The 22,140-nt window shown below is 46.1% G+C and overlaps 1 protein-coding gene across 9 annotated transcripts in view; it reads left to right on the top strand.

The window, feature by feature from the left end:
• Positions 1 to 22,140, top strand: part of HDAC7 (histone deacetylase 7) — a 964,197-nt gene that overhangs the window by 622,405 nt on the left and 319,652 nt on the right. The window contains exon 1 of one of the 9 annotated variants that reach the window (XM_030198160.1): positions 10,096 to 10,116. The exons of the other annotated variants lie outside the window; for them this stretch is intronic. The gene's annotated coding sequence lies outside the window, so the exon portion shown is untranslated. Of the gene's footprint in view, positions 1 to 10,095; positions 10,117 to 22,140 lie in introns of those variants that run through there. 9 annotated transcript variants of the gene reach the window in all.

Below are 22,140 nucleotides of genomic sequence, written 5' to 3'. Positions count from 1 at the left end.
ACATATTGTGGTTTACCATGTCGAATGCGCTAGACATGTTGAATTGGAGGAGGAGGATGTTTTTGCCTATTGCTATTTCCTGCTTGAAATTGGCTAGGAGAGTGAGTAGTACTGTTTCTGTGCTGTGGAGGGGGCGAAAACCTGACTGTGAATCGTGTAATATTGAGAATTTATTTATGTAATCTGTAAGTTGTTTGGCAACCATGCTTTCCATCATTTTGACTGACAGCAGGATGGATGCTACTGGACGGTAGTTAGTAATTTCATTTTTTTTTCTTGGTATCGGGGTGAGTAGTATATTGCCATTTTCCTTAGGGAAGAGACCTTGCTGTAACATGTAGTTTAGTTGGGATGTGAGGTCTACTATGAAGCGGTTAGGGGCGGATTTCATTAAGTAGTTGGGGCAGGTATGTAGTTTACAGTGAGTGTTGGAGAACCTGCTGAGTGCCCGTGCAACTGTATCGACGGTAAAGAGGGCAAAATTTAACCAGGTACGGTCAGCCGGGTATTCTCCTAAGGTTGGGTCCAACTCGTTAAGGAAGTTTTCGATGTCAGTGTTGTCCTGAGGCATCATGTTGCATAAGTTTACTATTTTTTTGTTGAAATACTTAACAAGTTTCTCTGCAAATGGGATGTCTGTATTTGATGTTGTGACCAGGTTGGTGTCTAGGAGTTTGTTCACGAGTTGGTATAATTTCTTTGTGTCTGTGTAATCTGTCCCTATTTTAGTTTTATAGTATGTTCTTTTGGTCTGTCTTATAGCGTATTTGTACTTTCTTAGTGATAGTTTCCATGAGTTGAATGTGTGTTCATCTTTTGTTTTTTTCCATGCTCTTTCGAGCTTTCTGGATTGTGTTCTTAGCCTTTTCAGTTAAGCAGTGAACCATGGTATCGAGTTATGCTTACGTGAAGATCTTGTTCTTAAGGGTGCTATTTCATCTAGTATGCATTTGCATCTTTTATCCCATTCCATGAGGTAGTATATGGAGTCTGTTTGTGCTGTCCATTCATTGTTATATATCTGTTGCCAGAATGTTTTCGGGTCTGCTTGACCTCTTGTTCTGTAGGTTGTGTTTAGTGTAGTCCCTTCTTCCGCCAGTGTAGGGATAAGTTTAGTTTATAGTGATCAGACCAGGGTGTTTCTGTCCATTTAATATCTGTTATTAAAGTTCTGGTCTGTTGAAAGTTTGTGTGAGATGGGATCAAGTGTGTGCCCTTTGATGGGGGTTGCTTGGATTTGTGGGCATTTGAGATCTCATAATTGGAGGAATTCCTTGCATTCTCGTGAGTTGGTTGAGTTTGGGTCTTCTAAGTGAAGGTCGATGTCTCCTATTACTAATACATTGGAGTTAGTTACACATGTGTTTGAGATGAAGTCCGTGAAGTTAGTCTGGTTTTCATTCCAGTTACCTGGAGGTCTGTAAAACAGGACGCAAGACAGATGATCGCGGAGGATTTTGTTGTGAATTCTGATTGAGGCCATTTCAAGTTGAGGTGTCATGGACTCGGCAGTAGTTTCGGTGGTAAAGTGAGATTGATGGATTAGTGCTAGGCCTCCGCCTCTCTTTCCCTTATAGGTCCAGTGTATGATTTTGTATCCTGGAGGGCATAGGTCTAGGATTATGGGGTCCTTTTGGTCATGGATCCAGGTTTCATTGATGAAGAGTATGTTGATATTCACCATCTCCCTTCTTTCTTTCTTCCATCCCCCATTTCCAACATCTGTCCCTCTCTTCTCCAGCCATCCAGCATTGCTTCTCTTATCATCCACCAACGACCCATCTCTTTTCCCCCTCACCATCCAGTATCACCCATCTCTTCCCTCACACACCATCACCATCCAGCATTGCCCAGTCTCTCGGTTCCGCACACCCCCCCAGCCATCTAGTATCACTCTTTTCTCTCCTACTCTCCCCTCTACTACAAAAACAAAACCATCACCTCTGGATGTATTGACTTGTCTCCTCCTATATCCTTGTCTCCTCATCTCCCCCACCCCCCATATTCTGCATTGCACCGTTCTCACCCCCATATTTTGCATTTCCACATCTCTTCTCCATCATATTATGCATTGCTCTTTCTCCACCCCCATATCTTACATTGCCCCATCACTCCCCCCCCCCCCCATGGTCTACACTGCTCCATCTGTCCACACCCTCCATATCCTACATTGCCCCATCTTTTCCCCTCCCCATAGCCTAAGAACATAACAATAGCCATACCGGGTCTTCTCCATCATATTATGCAATGCTCTTTCCCCACCCCCATATCTTACATTGCCCCATCACTCCCCCACCCCCATGGTCTACACTGCCCCATCTTCCCCTCCCCATAGCCTAAGAACATAACAATAGCCATACCGGATCAGACCAATGGTCCATCTAGCCCAGTATCCTATTTCCAACAGTGGTAAATCCAGGTCACAAGTACCTGGCAGAAACCTAAATAGTAGCAACATTCCATGGTACCAAAAGCTTAACTAGTACCCAGGTACTCTCCTCCGTCACCTCGAAGCTGCCCCGCAAAGCAACAGGCTTGCCTGGGAGTTGAACCTAGGACTTCACGCACCGAAAGCAAGAGTCATACTCCTAGACCAATGAGCCACTGGGCTGCTTAGCAGACTTGAAGCAATTTGAACACACTTTTGAAGGCCCACAATTCCTAATACAGAGTTTGGTGAGTGAATGAGCGTAGCTAAGGTGGGAATCAAACCCAGTTCCCCTGGCTTCTAGGCTACAGCACTAACCACTAGGCCACTATGCCACTTCAGTGTGACTTCTTGTTTCTGGTTCCCTGCGCCTGCATAAGTACATAAGTATTGCCATACTGGGACAGATCAAAGCAGTGGCTTACCAAAGTGGGGGCGGTCCGCCCCGGGTGCATGCCGCTGGGGGGTGCCGCGCCGTGTGCCTGTGGGCTCCGTCTTCGCTAACTTCGCTCGTTCGCTGCAGCTCCCTCTGCACCGGAACAGGTTACTTCCTGTTCCGGGGCAGAGGGAACTGCAGCGAACGAGGGAAGTTAGCGAAGTCGGAGCCCACTGGCGCGCGCCGCAGCACCCCCCCCCCAGCGGCGTGCACCCAGGGGGGTGTCATTTCGTCAGGGGGGGTGTCATTTCGCAGGCGGGGGGGGGGGGGGCGCATTGGCGATCCGCCCCGGGTGCAATCCAAGCTAGGAATGCCACTGGATCAAAGGTCCATCAGGCCCAGCATCCTGTTTCCAACAGTGGCCAATCCAGGTCACAAATACCTGGCAAGATCCCCAAAAAGTACAAAACATTTTATACTGCTTATCCCAGAAACAGTGGATTTTCCCCAAGTCCAATTTAATAATGGTCTATGGACTTTTTCTTTAGGAAGCCTCCCAGACCTTTTTTAAACTCTGCTAAGCCAACTGCCCTTTACCACATTCTCTGGCAACGAATTCCAGAGTTTAATTACACGTTGAGTGAAGAAAAATTTTCACGGATTCATTTTAAATGTACTACTTTGTAGCTTCATCGCATGCCTCCTAGTCAGTGGTGTGCTGGAGCCGGTTGTTAAATTTTTAAAGATCTTGCGAGCCGGTTGTTTTGCAGGGCGCGAGCCGGCTCCGGTAAACAAGGTAAGCATGGCAGGAGGGCGCCACAAGCCATGCTTACCCGTTTACCTCACCTCCCACCACTGCCCTCGTTTGCCTGCGCCGCCCTGGTGGGGTGTTAAATCATTATTATTACCTTCGTTGAAGTGGCCACGTCATTGAAAGCCCTGCCCATCTCTAGCCTTCCCTTCGTGAGTTCGTTCCCTCAGAGTCCCGCCCTCGTGGAAAGAGGAAATTACATCAGAAGGCGGGACTCTGGGAGGGAACGAACTCACGAAGGGAAGGCTAGAGACGGGCAGGGCTTTCAATGACTCGGCCACTTCGTTGGAGGTAATCAGGGGGGAGAGGAGAATCACTGGGTATGGATGGCTGGAGGGGGGGCAGGGGAGAGAAGAGAATCGCTGGGTATGGATGAGTGGAGGGGGCAGGGGAGAGAAGAGAATTGCTGGGTATGGATGGCTGGCTGGAGGGGGGGCAGGGAAGAGAATAGCTGGGTATGGATGGCTGGAGGGGGGCAGGGGAGAGAAGAGAGTTGCTGGTCATGGGTGGATGGAGGGAATAGGAGAGTTGCTGGTCATGGGTGGATGGAGGGGAGGGCAGGAGGTAGAGGAGAGTTGCTGGACATGGGTGGATGGAGGGGAGAGGAGGGTTGCTGGACATGGATGGAGGAGAGGGAAGGGAGAGAGAAGAAATGCTGGACATGGATGGGGAGGGTAGGTATATAATCAAGTGGGCAGCAGTGCTCAGGACCTTACAGGTTATTCAGCTCTGGGCATAGCACTCTCGGCATTAGGTGATTCAGCTTCTATTTTTGCCCTCTCTGGGAACTATGGCGAGATAACATCTCAGCAGGGTAGGCTAAGCTAATGTTTCTAGCTTCCTAACCAAAATATTTCAGATGCCCATTTGTTTTATGCTATGTCAGCCAACGTTTGTTCTGAAGAATGTTTTGCATTGCATCCTCAGTTAATAAAATAAAATAAACAAAATGGTTTCTCTCTGTTTTGAGCCATGTTCCCTTCTATTTTCTTCTCAATGCTGTGTCTAGGTTACTTTTATGGTGCTGAGGTACGTGAGGTCATGCAGCTTTACAGATTGGGCCAGTTTGGTTGTAGACTGACAGGGATTACCTGGTGGAGAGCAGTATATAATCAGTTTGTCTGAAGCTCATCTTTCCTATCCTCTCCCTCCCTCCCTACCTTTGCCATCTTTCCTGAGGGGTGCGAAGGTCTGGAATAAAAAGCTCTTAATGTAGTTTTCAAATTTCAGTTTACAATTTTTCTTATGATTTTACTCCAATGCTGGACCATGTCCAGAAGGCAGCAGCAGCATTGATTAGGGATGTGTGGACAGCTGTTTTCTACCGGTATTAGTTTCTCCTGTCTGTCCAAACTAGACTGTTCAATTCAGCCATGGGTAGAGCTTGTTGTCTCATTTGTTGGGGCACACTCATCCGATCAAGGCTGAATGAGACTATAAGAACATCAGTGTTGTCATTCTGGGACAGACCGAAGGTCTGTCACGCTCAGCATCCCATCTCCAACAGTAGCCACCTCTGTTCCCAGGCTCTCCACTGATTCTGCACTGAATGTCTGGTCTTGGGTTGCCCAGTTTAGTGCTGATGTTCATCACCACTATCCAGTTTATTCTCTTTGTATACTGTTTCCTTTCGGGTTATCCTCAACTGGTCACCTAGATACTGTAATGTTGCAGTTACAGGAGTTATATCTAGTTTACAATTTGGCATAAGTCTGCTGTTATGTGTCTTTCTGCTGTCTCACACATTAGTTCTCCCGCTCTCAGCAATGAAGTGGTGCAGGTTCAGGCTCTCCTCGCTCGTGGCGCTCGATTCGCACCATTTCAAGAGAGGTGGGCCCAGATGAGAAAGATATGCATTCAGGTTTGTTCATCCTTTGTCAGATGTTTTCCTAGCATCTCGTTGCCATTTCCACATCACATGCAGGGGCCGTCAGAGCTACTCTCTGCAGATTTCTGGTCTTTCGAGCAATTTTCTCCTGTCCCTTGGGCGGATCAGTGGCAATTGATTGTTACTCCATTTACTTTCTGGTTTTCAAGAAAGACAGACAGTTTTTTCCATCCAATTTTAGATTTCAAGACGCTCAGTCAAGTCCTTTAAGTGCTCTCCTTTTGGATGGAGTCTTTATGACAGTGCGGTCACGGGAGTTTTCTGACTTCTCTCGATTTTACAGAAGCCTATTTTCACATTCCTATTCGTTCTGCACATCAACGTTTCCTTTGTTTTCTTTTGCAGTGCTAGTCCACCATTTTCAGTTTCAGCCTCTTCCCTTTGGGTTGGCATCTACTCTTCATACGTTTACCACAGTCAGGGTAGTTGTGGTAGAGGCTCTCACAATGGAGGGCATTTTAGTGCATCCTTATTTGGATGATTTGTTGATCTGGACAAGGTCTTCCCACAAGTATCTTCAGGTGGCAGCTCGGGTGGTACCATTCTTGTAGGTCCTACATTGGGTAGTTAATGTGCAGAAGAGCAGTCTTCTGCCTTCTCTGTCGATTACGTATCTGGGGGTCAGGTTCGACACAAGCCACGGTCGCGTGTTCTTCCGTCGACTCGGGTCTTCAAGTTGCAGACTCAGATTTCGTTGCTTCGGGCAGATTTTACTCCGGTGGGATGTTCTCTACAGCCTTGGGAACCAGTCCGGCAGTGATCGAGGTGGTGGCCCGGCCAGGACTCACAAGAGATCTCTTCAGATCTAGTGGTTGTCGAGATGGTCATTTCAGAAGGTTTCGCTTCATCAAACTTTGCCTCTTTCACTCTAAGTGCAGACCAGTTTATATTGGTGGTTTTGGGAGTCCAATTTGTTCAAAGGTATGCTTCTGGATCAGGCCAGATGGTCTGTAGTGACGACAGATGCTAGTTTCCTCGACTGGGGAGCTCGCTGTCAGGGGCAGTTTCCTCAGGGTCTCTGGTCTCTTCAGAAGGCATTAGGGACCAGAGTGATTTCTTCTGGGGCTCCAGAGGTGTTTTTCTTCTTCTGAGAAGCCGAGCAGTTCCACTAAGGTCAGGCAATGCAACAGTGGTCGCAATTTTCAATAGATCATGAGGTACGGGGAGTCTGCCATTGCTGACGGTGCTCCTGCTTCATTGGGCGGAGGTCCATCTGATGGTTCTTTCAGCGGCTTAAGTAGCAGGGGTCCTAAATGTTCACGCAAACTTTCTCAGTTGTCTTCTGCTCCATTCGAGAGAGTGGTTGCTATGCGAAGTGGCGTTTTGGCCATTACTCATTTGTTGGGGGGGGGGGGGCCGGAATGCTTCGGTTTGCTTCCCCCAGCAATGCAAAACTTCCTCTGTTCTTCTGTCATCAAAAGGCTCCCTTAGCGCAGGGAATGGACGATCTTCTACAATCCTGCTCAGCCGGTCTAAGGTATGCTTCTGATATGGTGCTTTTTTCAGAAGGTAGAGGCACACAGGGGAAGTCTGATTTTCGTGGTACCGGATTGGCCTCAAAGGACGTGGTGCGCCGATCTTCGACGTCGTTGGGATGGCTTTTTCTTTAGACTTCCGGTCCAGCGAATTCTCTGGTCGCAGAGTCCTATCGTGCATCCGGAGTCGGATCGATTCTGTCTTACGACCTGCATCTTGTTAGTGCTATCCTGGTAGTAAGGTTATTCTGCTCAGATCCTTGCGTTTATGCTTTGCTATTGTCAACGTTCTACGTCGTTGATGGAGATGGCGCACTTGGAGGATATTGGAGTACAGGGGTAAAGGCTTTGGGCCTTTCACTTTTCTGTGCTTCGGTTCCACATCTTTTGTTTTTTTCGCAGCAGGGCTGTGATATAGGCCTTCTTTAGGTCTCTTTTAAGGTGCAGTTTCCCTCTTAAGGTGCAGTTTCCAGTTTTGTTACCGTTCCGTGGTCGTATCCGAAGGAGGTCTCTAGTTAGTCTTCCGGATGGGGTCCGTTTTTTGAGGACGGTTATTGTCCTTTGCCCTTCCTCGCAAATTTTTTTCCTCGTTGGGATCTGATTTTTTGTGTTTAAGGTTCTTACGAAGACCCCCTTGGAGCTTTTGTTATCCTCTACTTTGGCGGACTTGTCTCTGAAGACAGTATTTTGGGTGGCTGCTGTTTCGGCTAGACGAGCTTCGCAGTTGCAGGCGCTGTTGTGTAGTTCTCCGTTTTTTGAGTTCTGGTCCGATCGGGTAGTGTTCCAGACCGTCCCTTCCTTTCTTCCTAAGGTAGTGTCTCAGTGTTTTATATTTCTCAGCCAGTGCTATTGCCTGTCTTCGGTTCTCTTTCTGGTTCAGAAGAGCAGTGGTTTTTGAAGTATTTGGATGTCAAGCGGGTGTTGTAGCACAATATTAGGTCTACTGATGACATCCGGTGATTTGGTTGTTTCTTTGTTCTGGTTGCAGTGGCAGCCTCTAACCTCTCTGTTTCTTGATGGCTCCAAGTAATGATTGCTTCAGCTTATTCTTTTTCTGGGACGTATGTTCCAGAGCAGGTTGAGGCTCGCTCTGCAAGAGATCGGTCACCCTCGTGGACAGACAGTTGTCTGGTGACTTCAGAAGATTTTTGTAAGGCGGCATCATGGTTGTCTCTGCATTCTTTTTTTCTAACCACTACCATTTAGACGTTCTCAGTTGTCAAGTTGTTTAGTGCGCGCATTTTATTGGCTGGGCTTCTAGGGTCCCCCCCCCCCCCCCCCCCCATATTTTCACTGCTTTGTTACTTCCCATCAGTTACATTCTGGGCCGGTCCGGAGGGACACTAAGGAAGGGTAAATTAGACCTTACCTGCTAATTTGCTTTCCTTTAGTCCCTCCGGACCGGCCCAGATCCCTCCCTTCAGATATCGGTGTTTGTTCGGAGCTGTGTTGTTAGTTTCTTGATCAATATAGTTAAAAAGAAAAGAAAATTTTCTGAAAGGTCCAGTATGAAGGTCCATGATATGTTTGAAGGCACGCACCCGTTGTTGGCAATGTGCCGGTGGCTGCTCAGGTTTTTGGATGCACAGTTTCTGTATTTCTTCTATGACTTTCCTTCTGCTTTGGTACTTTATTACTGGATCTTTCTCTAGCTGGCAAGGGCTCTTATTGGATGGCTAGAGTCACAGTTTTTTCTCAGTCTCCACCTGCTGGAAGGCGTGCACAACCCATCAGTCACATTCTGGGCCGGTCCAGAGGGACTAAAAGAAAGCAAATTAGCAGGTAAGGTCTAATTTACCCTTGTGGTGCCACCCATGTCCCGCCCAAAACACGCCCCCCTTGCAAATTTGTTTTCTGGTGATTTTAAAAATCCTGCCTCTCGGGGTCCGTTTTTGTACTTTTCTGATGTGTGGAGTTATGGTGGTCACATTGGGAGAAAACTAAAAATCCTGACAGACTGTTAGATAGGAGGAGTGGCCTAGTGGCTAGAGCACCTGACTGACAACCATAAAAGCCTGGTTCAAATCCCACTGCTGCTCCTTGTAATTTTGGGTAAGTCATTTAACCCTCCGTTGTCTCAGGTACGAAATTAGGGGCCTTTTTACTAAACCATGGTAGAAAATGTCCTTAATGTTGGTAATGTGGGTCATCTCTGCGCGTAAAGACCATTTATACCACAGCCTTAAAATTGCTATTTTTCAATTTTTTCTTCAAGCTGTTTACTAATGTTAGCATTAGTGCACGGCAGCTGAAAAAAGAAAAATAATGCTGCCTCCTATGTAGGATGCACTCGTGGCTCCCACATTAAGCACACGTAAACCAGTTAGTGTGCAGTAATGTCGGCATGTTAACTGATTTTTGATGCCACACCCATTCTCTGCCCATGACACGCCCCATGACAAAAAAAGTTGAAAAAATAAATAGCTAATGGCAAAACTAACGCAGAATGCTTTGTAAAAGGGCTCCTTAGATTTCCAGGGATAGGAAATGCATAGTGTACCTGAATGTAACTCACCTTGAGCTCATACAGACAAATAATCTTGGTGGCTGTTACCGTCTAAAGATACTGTACTCGCCACTTGTAGGAAAATTCTGAGCGGCCCTTCCTAAGGGGAGACCAGCACATTCTTGAAAAGTTCTCATCCTCCTTCTTGTTGGTATAACTCTTACAGATGTACAGTTGAAAGGTATTACTGCCTGCAGAGAATCTGGATCACTTTGGCTTTATGAATGGATTTGTACTTTCAGCTGTCAGGCAATGAGAACTCTCCATCACCCCTTTACCCTGCCCACGCAAAGTCACAAATTTTGTTTGCAAATGATTATTTTAGCTTTTTTTTAAAACTATCCACCTGTTGATGCTGATATTTAAGTTAATGTGCGCAATTGGGCTAATTGCCAAGAGGGTGGGAATGCTTGCCAAAGCCTGGGAATCGCCTGCGGGAAAGCAGCGAGGGCGGTGTCAACACAGGGCATTGTCTCCTCCGCCCCGCTCAGCTCCTGCAGTGCTGACTGAGAGACATGAATGACGGAGCCTGGGAGTTTCCCTTCTAGATTCTATAATACAATTTAATCCAGTTCTCCTAAATTAAGGTATACAATGGAGAGTAAATTGATGTACATGGGGACTGAAGGGAGGTAAGCAGAGACCAGTTTTACAAGAGACAGAACAGGAGTAAGGATTTCTCATTCCCTCCCTTCATCTTGCTATGAGCAATTCAATATGATGCTCAATTTAAGAAAACTCAAAACATGGTGGTTCCACAAAGCATATGAAAATTAGATTTCTTTTTGTTATGTGTCATGTCATGTATTTTTATTTATTTATTGCATTTGTATCCCACATTTTCCCACCTCTTTGCGGGCTCAGTGTGGCTTACAATAAGATATGAATAATGGAAATACATTTGTTACAACTTGGTTATGGGTTACATTGTAATACTTTTAAATTAGTTTTAGTCATTCTTTTTCTCATATGCTACATGATGTAGATATGTGTCCATAATTATTTTATGAAATATTTGGCTGTTTGGATTATATAGTGTATTGTTTATATGTTTTGTTAATTTTTACCTATTATGAATGTTCTCTTGTAACCCGCCCAGAACTTTAGATGGAGCAGGATAGAAATTTGTGAAATAAATGGGAGGCTGCCATGGCTAGTGGAATTGGGCAGCTGGGGGAACAGAAGAGTTTCATTAGTTTAATAGGCATTGCACATCATAAAACTGGATTAATGGCATTTAGGGCCAGGCTGACTGGTATCTCTTTGAGTTCCATTCCCAGCTCAGCTCCCCACTCCTTGTGTGAGCTGTCTGGATAAGGTGGGGTGAGAGGACTGAAAGAGTGCACGCTTATTTGCATGTGAGAAAGGTAATAAATAGAAATAAAACATGGAAAAGAAAATAAGATGATACCTTTTTTATTTGATATAACTTAATACATTTCTTGATTAGCTTTTGAAGGTTGCCCTTCTTCGTCAGATCGGAAATAAGCAAATGTTGGTAGATGACATGCCAGAATATACCCCAGGAAGTTCCTTGATCAATTTGTGGCTGTTTCTGTTGAGTGAAACCCTACTCCCCCTTCAGGACCTATGCATACTGCCTCAGCAGACTCGGGCCAATGCTCAGAACTCCTGTAGTAAGCCAGCAGCGAAGAAACCTAGTTCACCAGTGCTCAAAGGAAATAATATTCAAATTATATGTGCATTGTAAAAGTGAAAGTGAGGAGGGAGAGGCATGCTTTGGTACAAGCACAGAAGAGTTTCATGGTAAGCTCAGCTCCTGTGCACATGCGCCTGGCAAACTCGAACGTAAAGTACACATTGGCATCTGTTTTCTGCGCCTTTAAATATAAGCATTTCAATTTGTTTTTTTACTTGGAGCACTTATATTTAAATGCAAGAAACAGGCGCCAATGTGTGCTTTCCCTTTTGGGTTTCCTCTGACCTGTGCACATTAATTTCTCACTGCCAGCATTTTAGGGGCTTGCATGGGCTTCCTTCTGCTTCCAAATTATATAAAACCCAGCAGATTTTAAAGAATGAATCATGAGAAATCCTCTCTTCAAACACCCTAACTCCAAGCTGGCGTTATTTCTTCAGTGGTAAGGTGGCTTTGTTTTGTGCGCTGTTCTCTGAACATTGGGGAGGGAATAGGAAATGACCTCGTTAACATCCTTTTGACTGCATTAGCATTCTATTTGCGCTAATCTTTGGCGTGTTCGTCTCCCGCGCTACAGCCTCTGAATATTCTGTGCTCACTAAGGTTGGCGCTGGTTCGGTGTCCACATTTAATTCTGAGCATCAGTCCATGAGGAAGCCAGATGGGGTCAGGAAATCAACCCTGTGTAGGATGAATCCAATTTCAGGTTGGGGGGGGGGGGAGTTTGTAAAATGTCTCTTGGTTATTAGGAGCAGGCTGAGTCATGCCTGAATTCCCCTGGTCTTCTCCCCTTCCTGAGCATAGGTGGTTACTTCTGTTTTTCTCTAAAATGAGATCTGCAAGCCCACACTTGCAGCTAGGCAAGGCCAGAACTGGCTCAGCCTGGTTCCAGATTATGACCTGGAGTAACCTGGAAAACCAAGTCCCAACCTCTGGTGACGTTATGCACATCTGGCATTTGCCACCAAGTTGCTGCTTGCAGAAAAGCTGTGGGAAAGGAGGTGCTGCTTGCTGAGGCTGGTATGGAATGACCAGCACAGCTGGGCGATGATACCTGCTCTCTGCTGTGTGAATGCTAAACTTCCAGGACTGAAGGGGACAGCAGCAGCAGGCCTGAGGGTTAGGGGAGACTGGATGGAGGTGGAACAGGAAGTGCCCTCTGTAACTGGCAGCCTTTTTCCTCCCTGAGCCAGCATTTAGTACCATGTGACCCCCCATTGGCCAAGGTCACAGAGTGGGAGTGAAGCGAAGTTCCTGTTGCTGGGAGCCATAGCTGACTTCAGCCTTTTCAGCCCCCACCACCTCCAGCCTAAAAATATCTGCTGAGGTGGCTGGTTTTGGTCTTGTAAACAACATACGTTTTTAAAAGTAGAGGGACTTTTTTTTTTGCACAAGCATTTGCAGTCAGTCAACTGGAAGCTGAAGCATTCATTAACTTGGGCTCCGAGAAATGCTGAGGTCTGCCTAACCATTTCCCCTTACCCCCATGGTCTTGGTCATTTGGAACAACTAGCCTACAGGAAGTTCCCTGGCGTCCCTCAAGGAACTCTTCATGCATTGGGACCCCCCCCCCCCCCCAGTGAATGTGGGATTTTGAGATATTCTTTAGTGGCTGTACATATGTGGTGGGATCAGGGTCTCAGAGTGCACAGGTGATTGCTGGTCTCCCATGCTCTAGTGCAGTTTCATGCTTAGCAGTACTTTCAAGGACTAAGGATCAGAGCTTCTTTACTATGCTGTATCTTAAACACCAGTAATGGATCTTCTGTCAGAGGGCATTAGTTTAGTGACTCTGGAGACCTGGGTTTAAATTCTGCTTCTTTCACCGACACTGGTAACATAGGCAAATCACTTTCTTTTCTATTGCCTCAGATAGGAAGCTGTTTAGAGAAGAGACTTGTACCTGTATGTATATTCTGGCATGGAGCATGCTCTATGTGCATGCATAAATATTGAACAAGTGGGGAAAAGTAAGCAATGAAAGAATTCTTTCTAACTCATCTGCATATGTATGTATGTATGTGTGTCTGACCTGCAAGAGAGAAGGAAGGTTGGTCTGGATTGAGTGGTGGTTTGCAAATAATGACATGAAACTAAGTGTGTTAATATATCAGCCCATTAGATATCACGCTGAACAAATGTCAAAAGATGAATTTATTCAAGCTTCACAGTTTGCCACTGTCCACACCAACAGGTACTGGCGTTCATGTTCAAATGTACAGTGCTGGGTACGTCTTGTAGTGCCATAGAAATGATATGTAGTAGTAATAGCAGTAGTAGTACATATAAGTGCTTGTTTTCAAAGCAGATGGATTTTTTTTGGCCATTTTGAGACGTCCATCTCCCAAAAACAACCAAATTGCGATTTTCAAAAGGCATAATTTGGACATCCTTCACTACAGTCATTCAAATAACAAGGGGTGTGTTGTGGGCGTGGTTAGGGCAGGACTAAGGGAGGGCCCAAATTTAAGACATCAACAGTGATAATTTGCTTGGGAAGAAATGTCCAAGTCAAAAAAAAGGGGGGCATCCTAAGTTAGACCTGTTCCAATCACGTCAAGAGCATAAAAAAGTACCCAAGTTGAATAGCTGACCACTGGAGGGTTAATGTATGACCCCCTCATGAATCCACCCAGCGGTTACTGTCCCCTCTCCCTCACTCCTGAAAGTGACATAGAAAAGGGAAACTAGGCTCCCTGACAATATCAGGTGCTGTGTGTATTCTGAACACAACAGCAAGCAGGTCTGAAGGGTGGCCTAGTGGTTAGTGGAGTGGATTGTAAACCAGAGGACCCAGGTTTAAATCCCACTTCAACTCTGTTATTTTATCTTTAAACAAGCAACAAAGCCTGTTTCATAAAAAATGAAACTGGCTCTAGGAAGGCTCTCGTCTAAGCGATTTCTCCTCTCTCCCTTGCCCTCCCCTCCATGTCCAGCAATTGCTCCCTCCCCTTTCATCCATGTCCAGCGATTCTCCTCTACCCTGGCCTCCCCTCCATGTCCAGCGATTCTCCTCTGCCCTGCCCTCCCATCCCATTGATCTCCAGCGATTCTCCTCTGCCCTGCCCTCCCATCCATGTCCAGCGATTCTACCCTCCCCTCTCCTCTATGACCAGTGACTCTGTCCTTCCTGCCGCCCTGCCTTTAAGCCATTCATCTTGCCTCAGGTCGCATCAGCGGCAGACTCGGCTCGCGTCGCCTCCAGCCTTCCCTTGCCTTTCCTCTCAGTGTCCCGCCCTCCTCTGACGTCATTTCGTCTTTCCGCGAGGGTGGGACACTGAGAGGGAAGGGAATGCTGGAGGCGAGCTGACGTCAGCATGGTGTTACGAAGCCAGCCATCCAGGGAAGCAGTGTGACCAATTATGTAGATTATATATCTACTGTACCTAAATGTTGGATATCTTCAAGCCTGCAGTGACCACTAGGCTGCCCCTCCGTTCTGCAGGGATGTCTGTGTGACCATTTTTTGTACAAATGCTGCCAGACAAGACGTCCTTGTTGGGAAGAATAAACCAATAAGAAAGGCATGCAGAGCATTGCTTATATAATTATTTCTAACTGCTTTGTGTATGCACACGTGTGTTCTCTGTGTGTCTGTCTGACCTGGAGAGGAGGGAGGTTGGATGGTGGACTAGTATCATTCTGTTGGTTTGGAAAGAATAATAAAATGAAACCATTAGGTGTCACTGTCAATAACTTTCAAAGGATTGATTTTACGGGGTTAATATTCAGAGTGATCTAACTGGGCAGGAGAGGCGTCTGCCTGGTTAAATTGCTGGACGGTTTGGGGGTGGGTGGGTGGAGTTGGCACTTATACAGTTAAGTGCCAATAATAGACCATATAAAACACAGTCCTATCTACTTTGTCCAGTTTCACTTAGGCAGTTAAATGCTAAATATCACAATTAACAGGATTAACACAATTACAGCCAGCTGCACAAATCTAGATATTCAATATTGGGCCTGGACATGGCCTCGCATTGAACATCCATGCATAACGCTGCTGTCGGCCAAAAAAAGCTTGACTGCTGCCAGCTGAATATTGACCTGTACGACTTTAACCAGAGGATACCAGTGTCCCAAGGAAATAGATTCTCATGCATCTCCATCATTTTGAGGCTATACATATAGCAACAAGTAGCCAAACTGCATGGTTCAGTCACCTGGTATCACAGCAAAATCAGTATCCTGTTTCCAGCAGTGGCCAGTCCAGGATACAAGCACTTGGTAGATTCCCAAAAAGTAGCAAGATTCCATGTCAGTTAACCTCTGAAATAAGCTGTGGCTTTCCTGAGGTCAACCTTAACAACGGCTTATGTAGTTTACCTCTAGGAATTTATCCAAATCATTTTTAAACTCAGTTTGTGGCCACTGTTGGAAACAGGATACTAGGCTAGATGGACCATTGCTGTAACCCAGTATGGCTACTCTTATGTTCTTATCTGCTGTGACAATAAGTTCCAGAGCTTAACTATGTATTGAGTGAAAAATATTTATTCCATTTGTTTTAAATATGTTACTACGTAACTTCATGGAGTTCTCCTAGTCTTTTTACTTTTTGAAAGAGTAAACAATCGATTCACGTTTACCCATTCTACACCACATAGGATTTTATAGACCTCTGTCATATCTCTCCTCAGCCATCTCGTCTCAAAGCTGAAGAACCCTAGCCTCTTTAGCCTCTCTTCATATGAGTTTTTCCATCTCTTTCATAATTTTGGTCACCGTTCTCTGTACCTGCTGGGGGGGATCACATTCTTTCTGTGACTATACAGATTGGATCACATCCACAGAAGCTTTGATAACTGCTGGCTTATACCCTGCTTCACTTATGAAAACAGTAAGTTTCTCATTGCATGGACACTGGGCTGCTGCTTGTAAACTTCTCTACTGTTCATCCACTGGTAAGCACTCTTACTTGGTGGAAACTCTACCCCCTTGATGATCACTGTCCGCATAGCCGCAGCATGAGCCTCATTGCCTCACCTATGTAGCATTTTCCGTACTATCTGCCTTTTCATTTATCCAACTACAGGTTGGTCCCATTTATGTCAGTCATTCGAGACTGTACTGTGCTTACAATGTCAACACAATACACACAATATCTTAATAGACAGCATAGGGTATAAGTGAAGGTGGAACACAGACAGATAAGAGAGACTAATAGGAGTTAGAAAATAAGGGGACTAGTTTAAAGAAAGTTGCAGATAAAGTCAGAAAGGTGCTTGAATATTAACTCAGCTATGTTCGGAGTGCATAAACACAGTGCTTTTTTTGTGCCGGTACGCAACGGTACGGCGTACCGGCACCTTTTTCTCCTCCTCCCCTCCCCTCCCATTATTTCCAGCGATGCTCCGCCTCTTTCCTGCCCTCCCATCGACGTGCAGCGATTTTTCCGTCCCTCCCCTGCCCTCACCTCTCCCATTTCCAGCGATTCTTCATCCCCCAGCCGTCCTCCTTCACTGCCTGCCAGCCAGCGTCGGAGTCAGAAGCGAACGGTGCAGGCAGCGATTGGCTGGCAGCATCGTAGCTTCCCTCTGCAAGTCCCGCCTATGCGTAAACAGGAAGTTGTAGGCGGGACTTGCAGAGGGAAGCTACGACGCTGCCAGCCAATTGCTGCCTGCACCGTTCGCTTCTGACTCCGACGCTGGCTGGCAGGCAGTGAAGGAGGACGGCTGGGGGATGAAGAATCGCTGGAAATGGGAGAGGTGAGGGCAGGGGAGGGACGGAAAAATCGCTGCACGTCGATGGGAGGGCAGGAAAGAGGCGGAGAATCGCTGGAAATAATGGGAGGGAAGGGCAGGGGAGAGAGAATTGCTGGACATGGGAAGGGAGGGAAGGGCAGGGGAGAGAGAATTGCTGGACATGGGATGGGAGGGAAGGGCAAGGGGAGAGAGAATTGCTGGACATGGGATGGGAGGGAAGGGCAAGGGAGAGAGAATTGCTGGACATGGGAAGGGCAGGGGAGAGAGAATTGCTGGACATGGGATGGGAGGGAAGGGCAAGAGAGAGAATTGCTGGACATGGGATGGGAGGGAAGGGCAAGAGAGAGAGAATTGCTGGACATGGGATGGGAGGGAAGGGCAAGGGAGAGAGAATTGCTGGACATGGGAAGGGCAGGGGAGAGAGAATTGCAGGGCATGGGATGGGAGGGAAGGGCAAGGGATAGAGAATTGCTGGACATGGGAAGGGCAGGGGAGAGAGAATTGCTGGACATGATATGGGAGGGAAGGGCAGGGGAGAGAGAATTGCTGGACATGGGATGGGAGGGAAGGGCAAGGGAGAGAGGATTGCTGGACATGGGAAGGGCAGGGGAGAGACAATTGCTGGACATGGGATGGGAGGGAAGGGCAAGGGAGAGAGGATTGCTGGACATGGGAAGGGCAGGGGAGAGAGAATTGCTGGACATGGGATGGGAGGGAAGGGCAGGGGAGAGAGAATTGCTGGACATGGGATTGGCAGGGGAGAGAGAATTGCTGGACATGGGATGGGAGGGAAGGGCAGGGGAGAGAGAATTGCTGGACATGAGAAGGGCAGGGAAGAGAGAATTGCTGGACATGGAGGGGAGAGAGGTGAATCGCTGGATGGGGAGGGGAGGACAGGGAAGAGAGAATTGCTGGACATGGAGGGGAGAGAGGTGAATCGCTGGATGGTGAGGGGAGGACAGGGAAGAGAGAATTGCTGGACATGGAGGGGAGAGAGGAGAATCGCTGGACAGGGAGGGGAGGACAGGGAAGTGAGAATTGCTGGACATGGATGAGAGGGGAGAGAGGAGAAATGCTAGAAATGGATGGAGAGGAGAGCAGGAGATAGAGGAGAATTGCTGGACATGGATGGATGGAGGAGTTGGCTAGGAGAGAGGAGAAATGCTGACTTGGATGGAGGGGAGGAGAGAGGAGAAGTGCTGGACATGAATGGAGGGGAGGAAAGAAAAAAGAAGATGCACATGGATGGAGATGAGGGAAAGGGAAGAGGAGAAAAACTGCACATGGATGGAAAAAATAGGCAAAAGCTGGATCCATGTTATACCTCCTCCAGTCAATTCCATGGAGGAGGACCCAGCTTTTACTTATGGATGCAGGGCAACAAAAGAAGAAGAAAGGAAGAAAGTAAAGAAATAAATGGAAAGGAAGCCCTGGAAATGGAGTTAAGAGAACAGATAGCAGCAGAATCAGAGACTGGGACCAATATGGATAGAAAAACAAAGTCACCAGACAACAAAGGTAGAAAAAATCATTTTATTTTCATTTTAGTGTTTGGAATTTGTCTTATTTTGCACTGGGTATACTGGAGCTGTAACAGCTTACAGAAATTATTTATAATGAAAAAAAATCAAATTATTTTTTCTCCTATACTAGTATAATATTTTCAATGATGTCTGTTTATATGTGCCATGGCTGGTACAAGGGGTGTGACTAATGTGGGTGTGGCTATAATAGGGGCTGTGCCATGTGTGATGACCCCGCCCACAATGAGTACCGGCACCTTTTTTTCTACAAAAAAAGCACTGCATAAACATGTCTGTGTGTGTCTAGCAAGTTAGTTGCTTCTTCCATTAAAGACCTGGGTGAAGAGCCAATAATGTGACACATAAACAGCTATGTGCCTATAGAGGCACATAGGTGTTTATGTGTCATTATATTATTGGAGTGGTAAACCAACAGAAATCATGGCAATATTGAAGCTGGGGATGTATATTCCTACTCAGGAGCAGGTATAAATGTTACTATGTAAAGTACACACATATTTTCTAATTTACATATAAATTCACTGGTGAAGTTACATTTACATGTAACTTCACCAGTGTTTTGCCCCAGAACATACTACATGAGGATCATGTAAAAGTACATGAGTAACTCATGGTTAAAGCACTGGTCTTGACATCCAGAGGTGGCCAGTTCAAATCCTGCTGCTGCGCCTTGTGATGTTGGGCAAGTCACTTAACCATCCATTGCCTCAGGTACAAACTTAGATTGTGAACCCTCCTGGGACAGGGAAATCCCCAGTATACCTGAATGTAACTCACCTTGAGCTACTACTGAAAAAGGTGGGAGCAAAATCCAAAAAGTAAAATAAACTTCTGGAGTGGAGGAGTGGCCTAGTGGTTAGGGTGGTGGACTTTGGTCCTGGGGAACTGAGGAACTGAGTTCAATTCCCGGCACAGGCAGCTCCTTGTGACTCTGGGCAAGTCACTTAACCCTCCATTGCCCCATGTAAGCCGCATTGAGCCTGCCATGAGTGGAAAAGCGCGGGGTACAAATGTAACAAAAAAAAGCCTTTTAATGCGCGATAAATCCAGTATTCTCCCCCTTTACGTATAGCCGTTGGCCTCTATTTGCGAAATGGGAAGCAGCTGAACGTGTAATCTGTAAAAGAGGGAGTAAGGAAGTGGGAATCTAATCAGGCAACGTGTTGATACTTTTTAAATAAAATAAATGCATTGGTTTATGGCATGTATTCCAGAATGTCGTGGCCACTGCTGTTCAAAGGTGCCTTTGAATTTGAGATAGCGTGGTTTTTCTGACATCAGGATAAGCTCCAAACCTGTGACTAAAAGCAAGAGGTATTGAGAAGCCAGTAGCATCCCTTCAAACTGTTATTCAATTGTTAATAAATACCTCACAGATTGCTCTAAGATGCTTTGTAAGCTCTGAGCCAGACTGCTGACAGCAGCAATAGGGGAAGATATCAGAGTAAGCAAGTCTGAAGAGAACCGGGGCAAAGTCCTTGAGGGGAAAGTCACACAGCTGAGTGCCTGTACTATCAAACCATGAGGGCCATGTAAAGCAGGTCTAACTGTACAAAGGGGATTCCTCGGGTCCATGTCACTTCCTGAGCTCTGCATCCACCCCACCCCTGTCCTGTAACAAAAGGTGAATGGGTAGCAGAGGCAAGCACTGTCTTGTTCTTAACAAGCAGCAAGTCTGCATGCTGCAGAAATACTGAGGCATGATGCAGGGATTATTTTTAAAAGCCTTTTTTAATGTAATTTTTGGGGAACTAGATTTTCACAAGAAAAGATACAGAAACAAGTACTGGAATCATGCTAAGTACTGGATAGTACAGTGTCCCTCTGCTGCCCTGGATGTGAGAGAGACAATTTAAATACAGAGTTGTTGAAAACTTGTATAAAAGGCTGCCATACAGAATTTCTTGCCTTTATTTTTGTGTTCTCATGTGGCATGTTCGCTCCTGTTTAAAAAAAGATATATAAATAATAGGCTTTTTCTGAGGTCATTCTGGTCTTTTCATGATGTGTTCATCCTTTACATGTGTCAGTGGACACTGGCACCTGTATATAAAAAAAAATGTTCCGGGGCCAGTGCAGAGGAAGCACTCGTAGCGGACGGCACCGCTGCCGGAGTCCGGACGGGGATGACAGGAGGAAGGAGGGAGCAGGGAGGTAACAAAACTTGCGGTGCGCCGGCGGTTTGGGCGTCTGGGTGCACCGTTGCTGGTTGGGCCCAAGCCCAAAGTGGGTGGGCCTAGGCCCACCCATGGCTACGCCCCTGGACCAGGTAAAGTCGTCCAAGTGCTCATCAGGGATGCCCTTTTTTTTCATTATGGGTCGAGGACGCCCATGTGTTAGGCACGCCCAAGTCCCGCCTTCGCTACGCCTCTGACACGCCCCCGGGAACTTTGGTTGTCCCCGCGACGGAAAGCAGTTGGGGACGCCCAAAATTGGCTTTCCGTTATGCCGATTTGGGCCAGTGGCATAGCCAGAAGGCAATTTTTGGGTGGGCCAACAGGTCAGATGGGTGGGCACCAGGGTTGCCAACTTTTTGAAATTGAAAAACTTGCCTCCCGATACCCCACCCCATGCTCCACCTCTACCCCACTCCCAATAACTTCAATGAGGGTAGCAGTGCAGGCTTCAGTGACTGCAGGCCACATTGAGGGCTAGGGGGAAGTACAAGAGATTGCACTCTTCAGCCTCGGTCCCCTAACACACATACTTAGCCTGTATAGCAAGACCAAACACTTTTCAACACATGTCTCTAGGTACACGCTATAGAAACAATCCCAGAAAGTATAGTGTAGTATTAAAGGTAAATAAATTCTGCATCCACAGAACCCCCTGACACCCCCCCCCCCCACCCGTCCCAATGGGTGCAGAGCAGAATTAGGACATTTCCCAATAAAACTCACCATAATCTCAACAGCCGCCATATAGTAAATAAAACAATCTTTAAAACAAAATGTCACTCATAACCTAGAGCAAATCTACGATGCCAGCACTAACTTCCAAAGCAAGGATCCTACCTATGAAAAAGGCCCTACATCAGTGATGGGCAACCTTTTGAGCTTGGTGTGTCAAAATTCGCCAAAAATCCGAGCATAACTCGGGTAGTGTGTCACCTGAGAAAAAAACCATAATTTCGCGATATTTATAGTTTAAATAACAAAAATGTATAATTGTAATATATAACTGTATTTAATAAACCAAAAACGAATTATTTAACTTACCTGCTTAGTGACTTCTTTGTTCATCTGTCAGTCGGTTTCTTTTGTTGGTCTTGATATTATTTAACTTGTGTGGGGTGCCGTGAACTAAGATAAGTGAGGGGGAGGGGGAATTCTTTAACTAATCTGCCTATTAGTGACTTTTTTGTTGCTGAATTTCATTGGCTAAATCTTCAATTGAAGGTTGGTATTTTGTACACTTCAAGCCCAAGCAAGCGCTACTAACTTCATCTTTCAATCTGTTTCTTTTGTTGGTTTTGATATTATTTAACGGTGAGAATAAGGTTTCACAAAAGTACGTAGAGGGAAAAATTGTGAGTAAAGCCATTGCTATATTTTTCAGGGTGCTAAAAGTGTCTGGTAATCAGATCCAGGCACTCCAAATTTCCTGGTAACTCGGATATTCTCTTAATAATTGCATCTTTATTCTGCATATCGTGAAATAGAACTGGTGCTCATCTTAGGAGAGTTTCTTTAATAAATCCTCCCTCACTGAGTGCTTTTCCATGCTGAGCTATGAGTGAGCAATGCT

Source organism: Microcaecilia unicolor, chromosome 3 (assembly GCF_901765095.1).
Source record: "Microcaecilia unicolor chromosome 3, aMicUni1.1, whole genome shotgun sequence".
NCBI lineage: Eukaryota > Metazoa > Chordata > Amphibia > Gymnophiona > Siphonopidae > Microcaecilia > Microcaecilia unicolor.
Note: the sequence above shows the minus strand (reverse complement) of the source record. Positions and strands in the feature narration are given on the sequence as shown.